This window comes from Arachis ipaensis, chromosome B7 (genome assembly GCF_059453495.1).
Source record: "Arachis ipaensis isolate K30076 ecotype BB chromosome B7, ASM5945349v1, whole genome shotgun sequence".
Lineage (NCBI taxonomy): Eukaryota > Viridiplantae > Streptophyta > Magnoliopsida > Fabales > Fabaceae > Arachis > Arachis ipaensis.
Window position 1 is genome coordinate 130,755,379 of NC_142442.1, and position 16,824 is coordinate 130,772,202.

Consider the following 16,824-nt stretch of genomic DNA (forward strand, 5'->3'; position numbering starts at 1 on the left):
TATACCTGTTTCTTCCACCATTATTAAAGCCTTGTTGAGGCTTTTGTTGATCCTTCCATGAGAGATTTGGGTGATTTCTCCATGAGGGATTATAGGTGTTTCCATAGGGTTCACCCATGTAATTCACCTCTGCTATTGCAGGGTTCTCAGGATCATAAGCTTCTTTTTCAGAAGATGCCTCTTGAGTACTGTTGGATGCAGCTTGCATTCCATTCAGACTCTGAAAAATCATATTGACTTGCTGAGTCAATATTTTATTCTGAGCCAATATGGCATTCAGAGTATCAATTTCAAGAACTCCCTTCTTCTGAGGTGTCCCATTACTCACAGGATTCCTCTCAGAAGTGTACATGAACTGGTTATTAGCAACCATGTCAATGAGTTCTTGAGCTTCTGCAGGTGTTTTCTTTAGGTGAATGGATCCACCTGCAGAAGTATCCAATGACATCTTAGCTAATTCAGACAGACCATCATAGAATATATCCAGGATGGTCCATTCTGAAAGCATGTCAGAATGACACTTTTTGGTCAGTTGCTTATATCTCTCCCAAGCTTCATAGAGGGATTCACCTTCCTTTTGTCTAAAGGTTTGAACATCCACTCTAAGCTTACTAAGCTTTTGAGGAGGAAAGAACTTGGCTAAGGAAGCCGTGACCAGCTTATCCCATGAGTTCAGGCTATCTTTGGGTTGAGAGTCCAACCACACTCTAGCTCTGTCTCTTATAGCAAAAGGAAAAAGCATGAGCCTGTAGACCTCGGGATCAACCCTATTGGTCTTAACAGTATCACAGATCTGCAAAAATTCAGTTAAGAACTAAAAAGGATCTTCAGATGAAAGTCCATGAAACTTGCAGTTCTGCTGCATCAGAGAAACTAATTGAGGTTTCAGCTCAAAGTTGTTTGCTCCAATGGCAGGGATGGAGATGCTTCTTCCACGTAAATTGAAATTAGGTGCAGTAAAGTCACCAAGCATCCTCCTTTCATTATTATTGTTTTTGGCTGCCATCTCCTCTTCCTGTTCGAAAATTCCTGTAAGGTTGTCTCTGGATTGTTGTATTTTAGCTTCTCTTAGTTTCCTTTTCAGAGTCCTTTCAAGTTTAGGATCTGCTTCAACAAGAATGTTCTTGTCCTTGCTCCTGCTCATATGAAAAAGAAGAAAATAGAAAATAATAGGGATCCTCTTTGCCTCAGTGGAGAGATGTTCCTTTGTGTGAGTAGAAGAAGAAAAGAATGTAAGGTAAAGAGGAGAAGAGGAAAAACTCGAACACAGAGAGGGAGGTGGTGTTCGAATTTTGGGATGGGAGAGAAGTGTTAGTAGATGAATAAATAAATAGAAGGAGATGAGGGAGAGGGAATTTCGAAAATTAATTTTTGAAAAGAAGTTGATGATTTCGAAAATTAAAGGAGAATTCAAATTAAAATTTAAACAATTAATTAACTAAAAAGAATTTTTGAAAAAGAGGGAGGTATTTTCGAAAATTAGAGAGAGATAGTTAGTTAGGTAGTTTTGAAATAGATAAGAAACAAACAAAAAGTTAATTAGTTAGTTGAAACAAATTTTGAAAATCAATTTTTAAAAGATAAGAAGATAAGAAGTTAGAAAAGATATTTGAAAAAGATATGATATGAAAAGATATGATTAGAAAGATATGATTTTGAAAAAGATAAGATAAAAAAATATTTTTGAAGAGATATGATTGAAATTAGTTTTGAAAAAGATTTGATTTTTAAAATCACACTTAATGACTTAATTCACAAGAAATCACAAGATATGATTCTAGAGCTTAAAGTTTGAATCTTTCTTAACAAGCAAGTAACAAACTTGAAATTTTTTAATCAAAACATTAATTGTTGATAATATTTTCGAAAATTATGAGATAAAATTAAGAAAAAGATTTTTGAAAAATATTTTTAAAATTTTCGAAAATAAATAAGAAAAATGAAAAAGATTTAATTTTTGAAAAAGATTTTGAAAAAGATAGGATTTTCAATTTGAAAATTTTATTTGACTCATAAGAAACAACTAGATTTTAAAAATTTTGAAAAAGTCAACTCAAATTTTTGAAAATTTATGAGAGAAAATGCGAAAGATATATTTTTGATTTTTGAATTTTTAATGATGAGAGAGAAAAACATAAAAAATGACTCACAACATGAAAATTATGAATCAAAACACATGATGCATGCAAGAACACTATGAATGTCAAGATGAACACCAAGAACACTTTGAAGATTATGATGAACATCAAGAACATATTTTTGAAAAATTTTTGATGCAAAGAAAACATGCAAGACACCAAACTTAGAAATCTTTAATGCTTAGACACTATGAATGCAAAGATGCATATGTAAAACAAGAAAAGACACAAAACAAGAAAACATCAAGATCAAACAAGAAGATTTACCTAGAACAACTTGAAGATCATGAAGAACACTATGAATGCATGAATTTTCGAAAAATGCATAAATTTTTAGAAAAAATGCAATTGACACCAAACTTAAAAATTGACTCTAGACTCAAACAAGAAACAAAAAAATATTTTTGATTTTATGATTTTATTAATTTTTTTGGATTTTTGTATATTTTTATTTTTTTGAAAACCTATAGGGAAAAGGAAGCAATGAATTCAAAGTCCTCAATCAAGATTCCAGGAATCATACCAGGTTAGTCTAAAGCTTGATGGCCACCCAAACTTCAGCATACCATTTTGAAACTTTAGAATTCATTATTAAAAATTTTAAAATAATTTTCGAAAACAAAGGGGAAAATTTTTTGAAATATTTTTGAAGAAATTTTTTTTTGAAAATAAAACAAAAAGAAAATTACCTAAGCTGAGCAACAAAATAAACCGTCAATTGTCCAAACTCGAACAATCCCCAACAACGGCGCCAAAAACTTGGTGCACGAAATTGTGATCTCAGGCAACGGCGCCAAAAACACAGTACGCACGTCTTAATAAATCGTTTTTCATTCACAACTTCGATACAACTAACCAGCAAGTGCACTGGGTCGTCCAAGTAATAAAACCTTACGTGAGTAAGGGTCGATCCCACGGAGATTGTTGGTATGAAGCAAGCTATGGTCATCTTGTAAATCTCAGTCAGGCGGATATCAAATGATTATGGAGTTTTCGAATAATAATAATAAATAAATAGAGAATAAAGATAGAAATACTTATGTAGTTCATTAGTGAGAATTTCAGGTAAGCGTATAGAGATGCTTTCGTTCCTTTGAACCTCTGCTTTCCTGCTGTCTTCATCCAATCATTCCTACTCCTTTCCATGGTAAGCTTTCTGTAAGGCATCACCGTTGTCAATGGCTGCATCCCATCCTCTCTGTGAAAAAGGTCCAAATGCTCTGTCACGGAACGGCTAATCATCTGGAGGTTCTCGATCATACTGGAATAGGATTCACCCTCCTTTTGCGTCTGTCACTACGCCCAGCACTCGCGAGTTTGAAGTTCGTCACAGCCATCCCTTCCCAGATCCTACTCGGAATACCACAGACAAGGTTTAGACTTTTCGGATCTCAGGAATGGCCATCCATGGGTTCTAACTTATACCACGAAGATTCTAATATCTCGGACTCGGTCCTCTGTATTAGATATCTAAGAGAGACTCATTCTAGCTTGTTTGCATGTAGAACGGAAGTGTTTGTCAGGCATGTGTTCATAAGTGAGAATGATGATGAGCGTCACATAATCATCACATTCATCATGTTCTTGGGTGCGAATGGATATCTTAGAAGCGGAATAAGTTGAATTGAATAGAAAAACAGTAGTACTTTGCATTAAATCATGAGGAACAGCAGAGCTCCACACCTTAATCTATGGAGTACAGAAACTCTACCGTTGAAAATACATAAGTGATGAAGGTTCAGGCATGGCCGAATGGCCAGCCCCCAATGTGATCAATATGATCCAAAGTTTATCAGATGTAAATACAATAGTAAAAAGTCCTATTTATACTAAACTAGCTACTAGGGTTTACAGAAGTAAGTAATTGATGCATAAATCCACTTCCGGGGCCCACTTGGTGTGTGCTTGGGCTGAGCTTGAAGTTTACACGTGCAGAGGCTTCTTTTGGAGTTGAACGCCAAGTTGTAACGTGTTTTTGGCGTTCAACTCTGGTTCGTGACGTGTTTCTGGCGTTTAACTCCAGACTGTAGCGTAGAACTGGCGTTCAATGCCATTTTGCGTCATTTAAACTCGGGCAAAGTATGGACTATTATATATTGCTGGAAAGCCCTAGATGTCTACTTTCCAAAGCCGTTAAGAGCGCGCCATTTGGAGTTCTGTAACGCCAGAAAATCTACTTTGAGTGCAGGAAGGTCAGAATCCAACAGCATCAGCAGTCCTTCTTCAACCTCTGAATCTGATTTTTGCTCAAGTCCCTCAATTTCAGCCAGAAAATACCTGAAATCACAGAAAAACACACAAACTCATAGTAAAGTCCAGAAATGTGAATTTAACATAAAAAATAATAAAAACATCCCTAAAAGTAACTAGATCCTACTAAAAACATACTAAAAACAATGCCAAAAAGCGTATAAATTATCCGCTCATCAAGGATTCATTGGGCTCAGGAGATGTTGTATTCTCCGGATCAAGTTTATTCTCATCTCTTCCTCAATCAATGCATTCATTGATCTCCTTGCCAATCTTAAGTGATTGGATTCTAATTCCTTGGTAATTCAATCTCTCAAATCTTGATCAATAGCCAATTCCTTGGTCTAATTGCTCATGAGAAGAGATAAAGTATGGTCACTGATTATACCACATGTATTCCCAAATCAAAGTGTTGGTAGGATTATATGTCACTATATCCATCCAAACCCCAATTTGGTCCAACATGAGAAAGCATTTCTAGCATGATCTCTTCATTCCTCTTCCAAGGTTCCGAAGAGATCCAAGTATGAATAGCTTCTTTTCCAAGACAACTACCCAATTGGATGAAGATTGAAAGCTTTCTAGTAAAATCAAGAGAAAAGAAAGAAGAAGAATAATGAAAACTATTATTGATCCATCAAATTACAACAGAGCTCCCTAACCCAATGAAAGGGATTTAGTTGTTCATAGCTCTGGGAATGGAAAGCGTAAATGAAAAGTACATTTTCAAAATAAAATTAGAAGTTGCAGAGAAAGTAAAATATACAGAGTGTAGTTCTCCAAAAATGCCAAAAAGCTTCCTACTAGTTCAAAACTACTCCTATATATACTACTCTTCTGATCTTCTAGTTGGCTCTTCCAAGTCTTGGATATGGGCCTTTGGATCTTTAGTTGAAGCAGTTACAATCTTCAGTGGGCTCAGCTTCGCTTGCAGAAAAAGTGTGAGTTAGGCATGGAAGTTAGTTAGGACGTTAGTGGTGTTAACGTTAAGTGAAAATGTGGGTTCGAGAACGTTAGTGACGATCACCTTTTTCACTAACGTTCCAAGCCAAAAATGATCCACGTTAACTTCAACGTTAGTGGCACTAACGTGACCACTAACATTGCCTCTTGGTCCTTCGCAAACGTTATTGGCATTCACCTTTTCCAATAACGTTGCTTATTGCCCCTTTTTCCCACGTTAGAGTTCACGTTAGTATAACTAACGTGACCTTTAACGTGGGCATACCTAAGCTTCGAGAGTGTTAGTGACACTTACCTTTGTCACTAACGCTCCAAATGCCCCTCCTTCCCACGTTAGAGTTCACGTTAATTAGATTAACGTGACCACTAACGTGGTGGTGATTGCCATCTCCAACGTTAGTGACAAAGGTGAGTGTCACTAACGTTGGTCCATCAATTCTTCCACCACGTTAGCTTCCACGTTATGTAATTAACGTGGCAACTAACGTGGGCAATAGTGGCTTAATCCAACATTAGTGACAAAGGTGAGTGTCACTAACGTTGGCAATTCCTTGTTCATTTCACGTTAGAGTTCATGTTAATGTAATTAACGTGACTCTTAATGTGGCCAAGTTTGCCCTTTTTCCAACGTTAGTGGTATTCACTTTTACCACTAACATTGGAGCTTCCCTTCTCCTCCACGTTAGCTTCCACGTTAATGTAATTAACGAGGCAACTAACGTGGGCTATAATGGCTTTCGAAGGCGTTATTGGCGATCATTTTTCTCATTACCGTTGCAAGCTAGCTCCCATTCCACGTTAGTGGTCACGTTAATTAGACTAACGTGGCTACTAATGTGGTTCTTCCTTGCTTCCTTTGTCCTGAAATCAAGCAATTAAAGTGCATCAAAGCTCTATTCCAAGTCATGAGATCATGCATTATCTAATTTGTCATTCAATTCATGCATAATTCTCATGAAATCATGTAAAGTTCACAATGTTTGCTTGAATCAAGATGTAAGTGAATATCTATCCAAAACTTGCTTATTTACTAAAAAAATGCATGAAACTACCCTAAAACAATAAAGAAAAGGACAGTGAAACTGGCCAAAATACCCTGGCATCACAACACCAAACTTAAAGCTTGCTTGTCCCTAAGCAAGTACTGAAATATAAGAATGATGAATGAAAGAACAAGAGAAATAAGTTCTTATTATAGAAGTAAAGCTCTTGGTTTATGGGGTTTCATGCATAGCAACTTAGGTTCGTTCCTTTACTGGTTTCCAGGTTCTTATCATGCTCTTGAATACTTGCTTGATTGCATCTTATGAGATCCTTATTCTTTGATCCTCCCTTTTTTTTCTCAGGGTTTATTGCATCCTTAGGCTAAGTGCTCTGTGAGGGGGCGACTCTTTAAAATAAGCTTTCAGCCAACACTCCTGAACCAGTTGGTTCAAGGTGCTAGGTGTTGAAACACCCCTAAGGACTTACTCCCTCAAGTCTCTCTCCCCCATACATGCACACCACATGCATATGGCTTGTTATTTTCTTTACTTGAGGCCTTGGTGTCCAGCACCTCTTTGGGTTACTAAATGTTCTGTAGCAAGGTTGCTCTTGATAGTGGATTTTCAATTGATAATCCCGGGTTAGTTAACCCAAGTTACCAAGTGATGAAGTACTCCTAAGAACTTATTCATCCAAGCAGATCCTTGGTACAAGAGCACCACAGACACATCCCTCAAGATTCAAGCCCTTGGTGCCTAGTCTTATTTCTTATTACTTTTCTTTCTTTTTCAACTCTTATTGTTCTTTTTCTTTTTCTTATTAGGATCTTGTTGTTTAGTTGGTCTCATAGAATGTGCTTCAAGCATGTAATTCAATGCATAAGTGTCCTTATACCTTACAGGTGAACCAACTTAGCTAACCTATTACCACACCACAAACCTTGAGAACTTACTCTACAATATGAACCCCACTCTGGTTTTTCTTTTCATAACGTTCTTTTTTTATTAAATTCAAAGGGCAAGCTCACAAGTAAGTAAGATAAAAATAAAAACAGGTAACTCGGACCAACACACATAGACTTAATAACTGAAAATGCTAAAGACAGAATTGAAAATTTCTAAGCTACTATGGAAGTATGTTCTATTTCATACATGATTTTCCTTATTTAGACTTGAAAAGGATAAAACGAAGAGGGAACTCCACCACCTTTTACTCACGAGGCTGCCCATGCTCTCCCTCTTGTTTGTCCTCTTTGTGTCCACTTGTGTTTCCTCGTATCCGTGTCATTCTGGCTCTTTTCCAATCCTCAAGTGCTTTCCTTACTGATTCATGACTCCTTTCGACTTTTTCTCTTTCTTCTCACACTAAGTCATCCTTCACTTCTTCATATATTGTGATTCCCGGATGCAATATAGGCAGTTGTCCGACTAAGTATCCGAGCCTGGCTTGAGTGTTCACATGATGTCCAGTCTCACTCATGTAAACTCCTTCTGAGAATGCTCTGTATTCGTCGAAGAGTTCTGTCTGTTCTATTTGTTTCCAATGCATCTCATGTATGTGTTCACCTTGATGTGCTTGGATATTGATTAGCTTTTGGATGGCTTCTTGTTGTTGATCTTGCCTTTGTTCTAACCTGTGGAAGGATTCACCCCACTGTTTCCCTTGTTCCAGTTGCTGCTCCATCATTTGCTTTTGCCACTCCTCCTGTTGATTCATCCATCTAGAGAATGATTCTTCTTGGCGGTTCAACATTTGTAGTTGATGCTCTTTTTGTGCCCCTTGATTCTCCACGTATTGTCTAGATAAGACATCAATGGCTTCCTGTAATTGGTGCATGTCCAAAGTGGCTGGGGCTTGCTCCCCTAGGTCTTGTCCTTCTACCACTTGATGGGTTGTCCTCTTTCTTAGCCTTCGTTGAGGTAGGAGAGATGCAACAGCATGCATCCGTCGAACAGTAATAGGGATGCCAGCTTTTATCCATTCGGGGTTCTCATCTTCGAACACCACCCCAGCTCTGTCACACAGACGGAAAATAGTACTGGGGTAGCCTAACTTTCCTCCAGAATCGCTTTTCTCAGCCATCTTCCTAATGCCTTGGGCTATGAGTTCATGAACCTTGATCTCTCCCCCTTTAAGTATACATTGCACCATTGTTGCTCTCTTAAGATTCACCTCTGAGTTATTCCCGGCGGGGAGGATGGATCTCCTTACAATTTCGAACCACCCCTTTGCTTCAGGGGTGAGGTCCCCTCTCTTGATGAACTTGGGCTTCCTCTGGGGATCTCATACCCAATCAGCTCCTTGCACGCAAATATCTTGCACAATCTGGTCATAATTGGGACTGCTATCTATTCTGGATTGATAGCTTTCCTCTGCAAATGGTATAATTCTTAGTTTTAACGCCCTCATAATGCTCATGGGACTAAAATCCACTATTGCTCCTCTTCCAAAACTTATATAGGACTCATCTGCCTTATCATACCGGACTGCATTTGCATAAAACTCTCTTACAAGGGTTGCATTTACTTTGGTGACCGGATCAGTAAGGAGCTCCCATCTTCTTTTTTCCACTTTCTCTGAAATTTCGGGGCACTCAGTTTTCTTGACTTGAAAGCCTAGCTCATATATGATCTCCTTATCAGCCATCCACCCAAATTGAAGTGCATGGTGAAAGGTTCTAAACTTCTTTTCATCAAAAGGGCGTTGCTCCATAGGCTCATTCCCCTTTCTTCTTTTAGAGCTGGATGAGGCCATGAGTGACTTCCGAATTTAAATTTGTAAAAGTATGGATGATTAGTGAGAGTGTCTTTGATGGGGTAAGAGGTGTTAGGTTCCGAAAGTGAGAAGTACAAAGAATGGGAATTGGAATGTGAAGGGGGTACGGAATAAGAACCACTTATATAGAAAAGTGGTGAGTAAATGAAAGGTGTGGATTGATGGTGTAGGCTTATGATGAACGGATGGGGTTTAGCATGGGATGGGCACAAATATTATCACTTTTATGATGGGGTTGGTTCGATCTCCAAGGGTATTATTCTTCCAATGTTGCATGGCAACATTTCCCAATGCATTCCCCTTGAAGACATGTGTATAGTCTCCCTTTTGTGAAGTGGCTGAACCCTTCTTCTTCAATTGTCCCATCAATTCCTTCCAATCTTCCTTTCATTTCTCCTACAAAAAAAAGGAATGCAATTAATAACTTTTTGGATAATGGAGGCACAATTTAAAAAGAAAGAATAACTACTTTTTAAAATTTTTGTTTTTAAATGACTAAGTGCTATTCATGAATGCAAACCAACTGACTATTTAATTGTCTATGTATGCAACGTTGGTGACACCAAACTTAGTTTGTGGCCATGTGGTGTAAAAAAAAAGATTTGTTCAAGGCTCTGAGAGTAGCATGATATGAATTGCATTTATGTTCTCTTAATATGCCTTGAACACCAAACTTATTTTTCACTATGTGCTGCATACAGGGATTCAATTAGGTGTATGTCAAAGTTGATTTGGAATTCATGAACCTTCCATTATTAACTACTTTAAAAGCATATAAAACATGGGTTGCCTCCCATGAAACGCTTCTTTAGCGTCACTAGCTTGAGTTCTGGCTTTGTCAGGGCGGTTGGTAATACTTCAAATCTTCCCCCCTCGCAGTGAATCTATCTCCATTGGCTTCATTAAGGATCTCCACATGTTCTAAGGAGAGAATTCTGCTGATGGTAAAAACTTTAGGCATCTGAGATGGGATGGTGGGGAGATGAGGTGGGATAACTGGGAGATAAGCTGAGATCACTTTATCCCCTGGAGAAAAATTCTCTGTAGGGATCTTCTTGTTCCTCCATCTCCTTGGTGCCTTCTTCTTTGTTTCTTTTAATGTTGCCCTGCTCTTTGTGGCCTCTTTTCCAAGGAAATTTTGTTGCTGGTCTCATATGACTCTGGTGGTTTTGGTTCCTCTAGGATTTCCTTTAGCTGTGGTACCTTTTGATTGTTTTGCTTACCAGCCAAAGGGATTCCCAGGTGTACAGTTTGTGTTTCAATGCTTGTTTCTTTCACCAGTGCCTTGTCATGCTCTTCCCTTGGTTCCTTGTTTTTTTTTATCTGCTTCTTGTGAGGGTTTGAAGACATTGAATGCGAGTTGTTCATCATGTATCCTCAGTATTAGCTCTCCTCGCTCCACATCTATAAGCGCTCTACCTGTAGCCAGAAATGGTCTTCCCAATATGATTGGATGGAGGTTACTTTCTTCCATTTCCAATATGACAAAGTCTGTGGAAAGGAAGTAGTTCCCAACCTTCACTAACACATTTTCAACCACTCCTACTGCTTGTTTTTGAGTTTTGTCAGCCAGCCTGATGACTACGTCTGTGGGCATTAGCTCATTGATCTGCAGCTTCTTCATGAGGGATAAAGGCATTAAATTAATGCTTGCTCCCAGATCACAGAGTCCCTTATCAATTACTATTTCTCCTATGGCACAGGGGATGTGAAAACTCCATGGATCCTTCCTTTTGTTAGGAAACTCTGGTTGAATGAGAGCACTGCACTCCTTATTCATCACTATTATTTGCCCTCCTTTGAGTGAGCTTTTCCTGGTCAGCAGCTCCTTCATGCACTTAATGTATGAGGGCATTTGTTGGAGAGCTTTGATGAATGGTATGTTTACATGGAGGGATGCAAACATGTCGAGAAACTTTGAGTATATTCTCTTTTCTACACCACCCTTGAATCTTTGGGGAAAAGGTGCATAGAGTTTCAGAATCTCCTTCTGTGTAATTTTGGTTTCTTGGTGACCCTCTTCTTGCTTCTCTGCTGAGGTGTCTCTAGGTTGTTCTAAGATTTTATTCAGCTCTTCCTCAGTCCCCCTATCACTTATAGTGACCATCTTGCATTCTTCCCATCTTACTTTCTTTGCTTCACCTCTCGGGTTTTTCTCTGTGTCACTTGGGAAGCTGTTAGTAGGTTTGGGAATCTTCTCAGAGAGGTATCCTACTTGAAATTCTAGCCTCTTGATGGTGTCTCCCTGGTTTTTGATATTGGCTCCCACCTCCTCCTTGAACACCTTGTTATCTTGGATTTCCTTATATATGTTTTCAAGTAGAGTCTCAATCCTTGAGAGTCTATCTTCGGATGATGGTGAGTTGAGATTGGAGGGATGAGAAGGGCCATTTTGGTTTTGATATGGATGTTGAGAGGTGTTGTTAGGTGGGTGCTGATATGATCTCTGTGTGGAATGTTGGTGAGCTGCATTGTTGTTGGGGTTGTGACGTTTGTGATCTTGGCCTTGATCTTGTTGATTTTTCCACCCAAAGTTTGGGTGGTTCCTCCAACCAGGATTATAAGTTTTGGAGTATGGATCATGGGTCTTCCTAGGTGAGTTCCCAATGTAGTTGGCTTGTTTCTGATCATCATCTGCCTCTGCATTCACTGCTTCTTGAGCTGCTGATGAGGTAGTGATTGCTGCTACTTGGTTCCTTTCCATCTTCTTGGTAAGGTCAGCCAGCTGCTTGGTGATCATCTTATTTTGAGCCAGCAGTGCATCCACGTTGTTTAGCTCCATCACTCCTCTAGTGTTGCCTCTTTCAGAAGCATAGAAGTAATCATTCTCAGCTACAGTCTCAATGATATCTATGGCTTCTTCAATGGTCTTCTTCTTGTTCAGAGATCTCCCGGATGAGTGGTCTACTGCCTTCTTTGATTCATAAGAAAGACCTTCATAGAAAATGTGTAACTGCACCCATTCATTGAACATATCTGGCGGGCACTTTCTTGTCAAGTCCTTAAACCTCTCCCATGCTTCATAGAGAGTTTCACCATCTTGTTGCCTGAAGGTTTGTACCTCAGCTCTCAACCTGTTGATTCTTTGAGGAGGATAGAATCTCGCCAAGAATTTGTTCACCACATCTTCCCAGGTTGTTAAACTCTCCTTCAGAAAAGATTCCAGCCATTTAGATGCTTTGTCCTTGAGTGAAAAGGGGAACAAAAGCAATCTATAGGTGTCAGGATGAACACCATTAGACTTCACAGTATCACATATCCTCAGGAAGGTGGTTAGATGTTGATTAGGGTCTTCTTGGACACTTCCTCCGAATGAACAGTTGTTCTGAACAAGGGTGATGAGCTGTGGCTTTAGTTCAAAGTTATTGGCATGTATGGTTGGCTTTTGGATGCTACTTCCACAGTTTCCTGGGTTTGGATTGATGTAAGAGCCTAGAACTCTTCTCTCTTGTCCAGCATGATGCACTGGACCTTCTCTGCCATGGTTGTGAGCCTCTTCTTCATGATAGTTCTCCATATTCTCATCCATGTCTGGTTCAAAATACTCCTCCTCTTCCTCAGCACTAACAACTCTCTTTCTTCTTGCTTCCCTCCTTAGTCTAAGGAAGGTCCTCTCAGGTTCAGAATCAAAGGAAGTTGAAGCCCCGCTTCTTCTACCTGTCATACAACCAACAAGTCACAAGCAAGAAGGAGATAAATGCAGGAAGTATTCTTGTCAGAAATGCTGTTAGTGTGAGTGATGTAATATATCAAACAGTTAGTGGGTTAGTGAACTGAATTGTAACAAATAAGAGAACACCACAAACGGGTAAGGGGTAAAGGGAGGAAAATAACTAAAACTGAAAGTAAATCACTCAAACAGAAATTAAATCAAACAAAAGAAAAATGCTCAATCTAGTTATCCACCAATTTAATCATTGTTGATACAAAATCAATCCCCGGCAACGGTGCCATAAACTTGATACACGGAAACTTGTCTCTCAACAAAATTTTCCTTCGGCAAGTATACCGAATTGTCGTCAAGTAAAAACTCACAATAGAGTGAGGTCGAATCCCACAGGGATTGATTGGTCAAGCAACTTTAATCAGAGGAATGTTCTAGTTGAGCTACGCAGAAATTGAGTTGATATTTGCAGAAACATAAATGGTGGAAAAGTAAATAACAGAAAGTGTAAATGCTGGAAATAAAGAGCGAAATGTAAATGGCGGAAAGTAAATTGCAGAATCTTAAATGGGAATTTGGGGAAATGAACATAAAAGTAAATGGCAGAAAGTAAAGAGAATGGGTAAGATCAGAAATGGGAGATTCATTGGGCTCAGGAGATGTTGTATTCTCCGGATCAAGTTTATTCTCATCTCTTCCTCAATCAATGCATTCATTGATCTCCTTGGCAATCTTAAGTGATTGGATTCCAATTCCTTGGTAATTCAATCTCTCAAATCTTGATCAATAGCCAATTCTTTGGTCTAGTTGCTCATGAGAAGAGATGAAGTATGGTCACTGATTATACCACATGTATTTCCAAATCAAAGTGTTGGTAGGATTATATGTCACTATATCCATCCAAACCCCAATTTGGTCCAACATGAGAAAGCATTTCTAGCATGATCTCTTCATTCCTCTTCCAAGGTTCCGAAGAGATCCAAGTATGAATAGCTTCTTTTCCAAGACAACTACCCAATTGGATGAAGATTGAAAGCTTTCTAGTAAAATCAAGAGAAAAGAAAGAAGAAGAATAATGAAAACTATTATTGATCCATCAAATTACAACAGAGCTCCCTAACCCAATGAAAGGGGTTTAGTTGTTCATAGCTCTGGGAATGGAAAGCGTAAATGAAAAGTACATTTTCAAAATAAAACTAGAAGTTGCAGAGAAAGTAAAATATACAGAGTGTAGTTCTCCAAAAATGCCAAAAAGCTTCCTACTAGTTCAAAACTACTCCTATATATACTACTCTTCTGATCTTCTAGTTGGCTCTTCCAAGTCTTGGATATGGGCCTTTGGATCTTTAGTTGAAGTAGTTACAATCTTCAGTGGGCTCAGCTTGCTTGCAGAAAAAGTGTGAGTTAGGCATGGACGTTAGTTAGGACGTTAGTGGTGTTAACTTTAAGTGAAAATGTGGGTTCGAGAACGTTAGTGACGATCACCTTTTTCACTAACGTTCCAAGCCAAAAATGATCCACGTTAACTTCAACATTAGTGGCACTAACGTGACCGCCTCTTGGTCCTTCGCAAACGTTATTGGCATTCACCTTTTCCAATAACGTTGCTTATTGCCCCTTTTCCCCACATTAGAGTTCACGTTAGTATAACTAACGTGACCCTTAACGTGGGCATACCTAAGCTTCGAGAGTGTTAGTGACACTTACCTTTGTCACTAACGCTCCAAACGCCCCTCCTTCCCACGTTAGAGTTCACGTTAATTAGATTAATGTGACCACTAACGTGGTGGTGATTGCCATCTCCAACGTTAGTGACAAAGGTGAGTGTCACTAACGTTGGTCCATCAATTCTTCCTCCACGTTAGCTTCCACGTTATGTAATTAACGTGGCAACTAGCGTGGGCAATAGTGGCTTAATCCAACGTTAGTGACAAAGGTGAGTGTCACTAACGTTGGCAATTCTTTGTTCCTTTCACGTTAGAGTTCACGTTAATGTAATTAACGTGACTCTTAACGTGGCCAAGTGTGCCCTTTTTCCAACGTTAGTGGTATTCACTTTTACCACTAACGTTGGAGCTTCCCTTCTCCTCCACGTTAGCTTCCACGTTAATGTAATTAACGAGGCAACTAACGTGGGCTATAATGGCTTTCGAAGGCGTTATTGGCGATCACTTTTCTCATTAACGTTGCAAGCTAGCTCCCATTCCACGTTAGTGGTCACGTTAATTAGACTAACGTGGCTACTAACGTGGTTCTTCCTTGCTTCCTTTGTCCTGAAATCAAGCAATTAAAGTGCATCAAAGCTCTATTCCAAGTCATGAGATCATGCATTATCTAATTTGTCATTCAATTCATGCATAATTCTCATGAAATCATGTAAAGTTCACAATGTTTGCTTGAATCAAGATGTAAGTGAATATCTAGCTAAAACTTGCTTATTTACTAAGAAAAAGCATGAAACTACCCTAAAACAATAAAGAAAAGGTCAGTGAAACTGGCCAAAATGCCCTGGCATCACCCGACATATCCTGGTAGCTAACCGTGGACAGTTCCTCTGTACGCGCATCCTCAAACTCAAAATTTAACTATGGGAAGAATCCCAAGCTGACATAGGGGAGACAACACCCCAAGCTTAATATTATCCATGGGATGAATCCCAGGCTGACATGGGGAGATAACACCCCAAGCTCAATAATATTCAATCATTAGCTCACATATGCATCTTCGGCATACTCGCAACATTACCACACTTTCTCAATAAACCATAATCACTTAATCATTAATCATATATTTCATTATTCTCAATTAATTAACATCATCAACTGTCTCACATGTCATTCTCAATATTACATTACTCTCTTAATTGCCTCATATACCACTTCCATCATCTTATCAAATCAAATACCATCTCCTCTGACCATTAATTATCTTTCTTCAACTCTAAGTTAGCTACTTCTTCCTAGATTAACCTCTTCACTATACCTCAAACTAACATTCAGGGTCTAAAGGAGTAAAAATAAAGGTTTAAAAGTTTAAAATCATGATTAAAACACTAAAATCCTATTTGCTGAAAAACAGGGCTATGCGTATGCATGTCATGTGTATGCGTACGTATAGGTCTCTTTTGGCCCAAGATGCGTACACATGTCAAGGTATGCGTATGCATATATGCCAAATAGAAACGACCCTTCGCGTACGAAGGATACGCGTACGCATGCAACCATGTTTTATCAAAATTTGGCTAAGTCAGCAGAATTTCAGTTTTGAGTTCCAAACTTTCGACGCGCATAACTTTGTTGTTTTAAAATATTTTCCATCCATTCTTTGAACGGTGTAAACTTCACAGACTCAATTTTTATAAAAAATAAGTTTGAAATAATTTGGGAGTCCAAAAGCCAAGTTATGGCTCGCCGAAGTTCGGCCAAAAATCAACTTTACACAAAAACCTTCAAACCTTTATTTTCATTAATTCACCATTCAATATCAATCCTTTTACACTCAAAATTAGTTCCAACACATGCAATATCAAAACAACACAGCTCTACACCCTTCTATCATCTATCACACCTCAATTCTAAATAATTCTCATGCATAACTTCACAATTATATCAAGAAGACCATCAACAATCCATCATCTATACACATTCATTATTCTCAATTTATCAATCATCATTAAATCATCATTTAACATTCAAATTTCCATTCTCAAAATTAAACAATAAATTCATACTTAACTTGGTTCATAATTATCAACAAGGCACTAAGCAATTTACACCCTCATACATTCATTCCTAGTCTATGGTCATCTAGCCTAAGTTTTCAAAAGACATTATATATTAAATACGAGAAACCAAAATCATACCTTGGCCAATTTCCCGATAAATCCAGAACAGCTCAAGTGTTCCCGCACCACAAGCTTATCCACCACAGCCCTTCACCAACGAACCTAGCTTCCAAATTTTATCTCGAGCTTCTATATCCTCAAATTGATTCCACTTCACAACCAATTTCCAATCTAACATCATAATTACCACTAATATCAACATAGAT

General features: G+C 38.5%; 2 non-coding genes across 2 annotated transcripts; both read left to right on the plus strand.

Moving 5' to 3' along the window:
• The first annotated feature begins 506 nt into the window (after window positions 1–506).
• On the plus strand, window positions 507–610 carry LOC148554137 (small nucleolar RNA R71). The gene has a single exon (XR_015893840.1). It is a non-coding gene; the product is annotated as a small nucleolar RNA R71 (small nucleolar RNA).
• Window positions 611–12,079: 11,469 nt separating this feature from the next.
• LOC148554138 (small nucleolar RNA R71) lies at window positions 12,080–12,186 on the plus strand. The gene has a single exon (XR_015893049.1). It is a non-coding gene; the product is annotated as a small nucleolar RNA R71 (small nucleolar RNA).
• The last annotated feature ends 4,638 nt before the right edge of the window (window positions 12,187–16,824 follow it).